The sequence below is a fragment of the Pinus tabuliformis genome, chromosome J, assembly GCF_031772625.1.
Source record: "Pinus tabuliformis cultivar Carrire ecotype Pingquan chromosome J, CPIR1, whole genome shotgun sequence".
In the NCBI taxonomy this organism is placed as follows: domain Eukaryota; kingdom Viridiplantae; phylum Streptophyta; class Pinopsida; order Pinales; family Pinaceae; genus Pinus; species Pinus tabuliformis.
Window position 1 is genome coordinate 1,390,832,628 of NC_142295.1, and position 6,000 is coordinate 1,390,838,627.

Genomic DNA, 6,000 nt, shown 5'->3' on the forward strand with positions numbered 1-6,000 from the left:
CACAACCATTTGTTGTTATATCAACACTTTTGATGGATTTTACTCATTGTTAAGTAGATTTATTATTTCTTTGTGACTAAAGTTGAAAAGTGGAAATACAAAATATTTAATAAATGAGAGTAAATATTATTTCAAGGGTGTTACCAAGCGTATTTCTTGAGGTTTTGTATGAGACAAGTATATATTTCTAGAAGAATAGAGATTGAAAGATAAAAAGTGTAGAAATAGGCATCAAAATATAACGTGAAAAATTTCAAACACTTTTCCATGCTAGATATTCCAAAATCTATAGTAGCAGCCAATAGGAATTAACCACTAAAGGGAAATAAAAATTTTCCACACAACATACGTGGGGAAAATATTTTCTTTGTAGGTGTCATATTGAAGTGGCTTGGGAGCTTAGACATAGACTATCAACATTATCTTACACCTATTTTGGGCCCCTAGGGACTAGTTTTCATCCTAGAGAAATGTTCAAGGGCCTAATAACCATCCCTTAGATGGTCTCCATGCGCACCACTAGGCCAACTATTCACCTTAGAGGTACTAGGAGGTGGTTTTGTACCATGTGCATAGTTTGCATTATTACTATGCCTTAAAAACCACCCGTAGACCCTAGGATGAGAATGGTGTTTCTCCTTAGATGATGTCCAAGGCCCCAAACAAAGCCATCCTTGTGGGGCAAAATTATCCTCACATTCACACCCATACAACATCTATATACCTATGGTTTATAATGATGGCAAATAGTGCTCCCCATCGCCTAATTGTAAAAGAAGTGCCAACAAACCTAGATGCCATGTCAGAAATGTCCTTGATATTAGCATATCATCCTACATTATCCATTGGATCATGGAGATAAAGGGTTCAAGGAATCTCACTTGATGGTTGGTGACTATAGTCCATCGATAGGTCAAATGTCGACCTAATTGTATTAAGGACACCTCAAGGTCAACCAACACTAACATAATGTATTAGTTGTTGGTACATCGACCTATCAAAATGTCACAATATTGGGTAGTAGAAATTAGTAAGTAGGACGCTAGCCACCAAGAAGAAACTTTGATATTAGCGATGAGCACCACTAGGCAAACTATTCACCTTAGAGGCACTGAGAGATGGTCTTGTACCATGTGCATAGTCTGTATTATTACAAACCCTTAAAAACAACTCGTAGGCCCTAGGATGATAATGGTGTTTCTCCTTAGATGATGCCCAAGGCCCAAAACAAAGCCATCCTTGTGGGAAAAAAAAATTCCTGACATTAACACCCATACAACATCTATATACCTATGTTTTATAATGATGGAAAATAAAGCTCCTCATCAGTTAACTGTGCAAAAATCTCCAACTAACCTAGATTCCATGTCAAACATGTCCCCAATATTAGCATATAATCTTACATTATCCGTTAGCTTATGGAGATAGAGGGTTCAAGGACTCTCACTTGATGGCTGGGGACTATAGTCCATCGAGAGGTCAAGTGTCGGGATAACTCAATTATGGACACCTCGAGTGTTGTGGGGAAAAATGCCTATGCAGGACGATCCTATCCACCTAAGGTGTGACAGTGCCTTAGCAAAAAACAGAGACAGCTATTCTAGTATTCTTCCTTTATGAATTAAGAATGAAGAGAGATGGATGGACTAACCGGTGTCTTCCGTTTGTCCCTCGATCCAATGTCTCTTCTCTTTGGGAGTTCCCAGCTACTTGTCTTCTCGCTCGCCCAGCTTCAACAGGTCTCTGCAAGATCACAAGAAGAGAATACTACACAAAGACATAGATTCATATCCATAACTAGTTCAGGATTAGAAATAAACTAAACATACTAATGCAATCATACATCAAAGATACATCAGTATATAGGAGAAACCAAGATAGCTTTATTGATGAATAACAAGGTTCAGGAAGAGATACAACCAAGAAGGCTCCAATCCAGCATCTCCTTCCCAGCAAATGGAATTCCTATCTTCACCTCCCTTCAAAGCATTAAGCACCCAATGATTTCAATCTCAAACCAACATCAATTCTTTGCAATAACAAAATTCCAGCCTCCAGATCTCATGGAGGAGAGATCCATATATAGATGTTTGGAGAGAGGATGAGTCAGCTTGAGATCTGACTAGTGTCCTCTCCCTCTGTCAGTTCTTCCTTCCACTTGGAGGTTCTTGCTTCCACTTATAGTTTTAGAACCTTTTACTCATCATGAGTCGAATTCACTGAGGCAAGTGTCATTGAGGAAGATTCTGGAAGCTTCCTGGGTCTTGACACCTTGTTGAATGAACTTGCCATTTGTGAACTCTCGCTCAGCGCACCCTGGTAGTGCTTCTACCTGCGTTGCAGTGCAGGTAGCCAGTTCAAACTTTGCATTTCAGCGTAGACAGCTAGTGGAGCCCTTGAATTGATCCTGAATTGACTTGTTTTTGAGAAGTTTCTGGTGGAGAACTTCTGTGAATTGTTGTGGTTTGTTAGCCTTGTTCCTCTAGCGGTAGGAACAACATGTTTAGGGACTTTGGATCCCTTAGATTATGGACATTTCATGCTCAATGCTGTAAGGCACAAAAATGTCTATAACAGTTGCCCCCTAAAGTATGAGGCCGTTTATTGGGTGAAATGCTTTATCAGGAGGATCCGAAGTTCATCCAATGCTGGGAGGAGAGCTGCAATAAGATATAATACAATACATTATTTTTCATACTGCTTTCATGATCTAGCTGAGGCGGGCATTCCCATGCTCAGCTTTATAAATTCATTTTTCTGTACATAGAACAGACAATCGTCTGATGGTAGACTGATGATTTTGATGAAATCATCATCCTTTTTGGTAGGATGATTATCTGCTGCAATGATGTACATGTCAATGTCTTTATCTTTCCTGAATATATATCGCAGCCCGGATGGATGAAACTAGATCCAGGGTCTTCAAACTCGTTCGATCTTCACTCTAAGTACAAGTCGATCCATGTGAGAAATGTTCTGAAGTCGAACATGGAAAGACATCGCTTGATTATCGGTCAATGAGGTAAACCGTTAACAAGCACGAGAGGAATCACCGATAATGATAATGACCCTCAAGGTATTGCAGTACAATTCACGTGGTGTGAATAAAGGACTTGGCGTCGAACACCACGCAAAATCTTTCGGTCGAAGGTCATTGATGTATACCTGTCGCTGGAAGTGAGAAACTTGCCATTGAGGCATGCAAGCTTCAAAGTACTGAAGGGGGTGTTCCTAGATCAACTTCTTGGATAATGAGCTGATGTCGACAAGAAGCGATCTGTCAAAGGAGGGCCTTAATGAATCCCACATCAATGACACGGAACAGAGCTAATGATTTTGATGGAGGTGAAAATGATCTGATGACATATGATTCAGGGTGGCTGTCATGAAAGGATGAAGGACAATGTACGGCAGCGGATGGGACACGGTTGACTTCTCTGAACGACTTCTCTTGAACATATGGCGACACTTATGCGATGGATCGGTAGCACTACCCCAAATATGGATGGTATGGAGAGACCATGGTGATGTGACCGATGAATGAAACAACCCAACTCGATTGTGGTATGGAGGAAAAGTGTCATGTTCAAGAGCGACCTGCTACCATCAAAGTTTTCTTGAGTTTCTCCCAATTTTTCCCCAGTCATTGCTGACCAGTACCTCTTTATTTTTGTCAAGCTTGAGGAGGATAACATATGCTTTTTCTATAACTTGCCCTTCGAGCAAGCCCATCGCTATGTTTTAACAAGCCTAGCGATAGTGAAACTCGTTCTCGTCCAAAGACAAGTTTGTCGCTATTTAACGCTTTTAACGAGTCTAACAACAAAGATAACTCGGTCCTTTTCATTTTTAGAGAGTCTGAAAAGGTACGTAAAGATAACTCCAAAGTTCCTTTTTCGTCATCTAATCCCTTAAGTCCGAAAAGTATAAAAAAATACAGAAGGGATGAGTTTTCGATAGTTTTAACGAGCCGAACAAAACAAGCGCTCGATCTTTTTGTGCAATAATCCCTCAGGTCCAAAAAGATTAAAATCTAGAGGAGGGATAGCACTTCCGGTTGCTTTAATGAGCTGGAAGGCCAAAACTCGGCAATCTTTTCATATTTTATGAGTCAGATGAAAAGAGCTTAAAGAAGACTCGTCTTTTGAGGAACGAGTGATAAAATGGGTTAGCAGCTGATTCCAGGTACAGGTTGGAATTTTCCAATCACGACAATGTCACAAGGATGGCTAGTGTAATCACTCTTCGTAGCTGTTCCTCAAAATGGGTAAACAATCAAATGGAGGTGAATGATCGGCCAATGGAAAAGTGGAGGTGACGGTGCAAACACGACCAAGGCTTTAATGGCTGATAATGTTACATTCACAGTGGTTATTTACCGGGTAGTTCATTTTTTAACGAGCTTAAACGCGGATTGAAACACTTGCTCGATCTTATGTTTATTTTTTAACGAGCATGAACTATGCGCTAAAACTGCTCGGATCTTGCATTTATTTTTTAACGAGCATGAACTGTGTGCTAAAACTGCTTGATTAATCCAGTCATATGATAAGAATATCTCATCAAGATTCTATTTTTTATGGAGCTTCATCTCACTAAGCTTTGCTCCAGAATCCTTTCTTTATGCAAGTTCAGAAACGACTAATCCTACGAGTTTAAAAGGTTAGAGGTCCTAAAAATTTAAAAAATAAATAACTGCCCCTTGCTTGCACTCCAAAAGGTTTGCATGCCCCCAGGTATAAAGTACGATTTCAAGGTTACCCATACTTCCTTTTCGCCAAAACATTTGTTTTACCGAGAGAGGCCTACCTCTTTCAGGTTACCCAAAGATTGTTCTATTAATCTTTCAAACAAAACACTTCTTCGGCAATGTCTACCTAAATAGACAAAGGTGAGCGACGATGCTCGCCAACTCACATAACTTTGACAAAAGAATCTTATTCTAGAACAACCCCTCTTCCATGCCAGACGGGGTACGGACTAGTCATATTCTCCCGCGGAAACCTACCCTATACCCAAAGTTTTCCTGCCGAAGCAGACCAGGACGCATGCCCCCTGTGTTCCAGTCATATCCTTCCAGATTACTCGCGCTCATCGGGAGGACAGACTGTGGGTTGAGACATTTCTTGCATGAATAGACCATTTAGGGATGGTGTATGACTATTTGCGATGCGTGATCCGGGAAATGAAAGTTGGTCCACGAGCTTGACCACTCTTCCTTCGTGCGGAAAACACATTACTCTAAAGAGTGAGGAGACAATGGCTCCCATGCAATATATATAGTCTCGTCCAAGGAGTAGGTTATAATCCAAGGGTCCTTGAACGACCATCACGTTCATTTGAACGGTCTTCCCTTTCAATGTTATGGGCACATTGGGGAGGATCCCTAAAGGTCGACAGGTTCCTTTATCAAAGCCTGTCAGATTTCTCATTTCAGGCAAAAGCACTGGCGACCCAAGTGCTTTTCAAGCAATAGAGGAAAGGATACTCACAGATGCCCCCTCATCAATGATGGTGCCAGCCATTACCATTTTGTATATTTGAACGATAATTCTGAATGGTATTCTTGCTGGCAAATGGGCTCTGCCTAGTTGGTTCCAGTCGAAGGACACAACTAGGTTGCTTGGTGGTGGGACCAAATAGACGACTAGATATCACTCTGACGAACTTCCTTCCTGTGATAAAGGAATGGGTGCATTGCCCCCTTGTTCGTCGGAGTCTGTGTTGATGAAGAGAATTTGGACGGTGTCGTCTTTATTCTCCTTTGTGATGGTATCATTTAAAGATAGAGCCTTGAAGGAAAAACCGGGTCAACTGCCGCCTCAACCTTTTGACTTTCTTCAGGTATGGATTCAGATGGTTCATCTTCAATGATAGGTGCTTCGACTGACCACCTGAGCGGGCCAGCCGGGTTCTCAACTAGTGAAGGACTTGGCAGGAGTTTTTGATATCCAGGAGGAAGTTGCGTTCGTAAAATCGGGCGATCTTCCAAAACTCTTT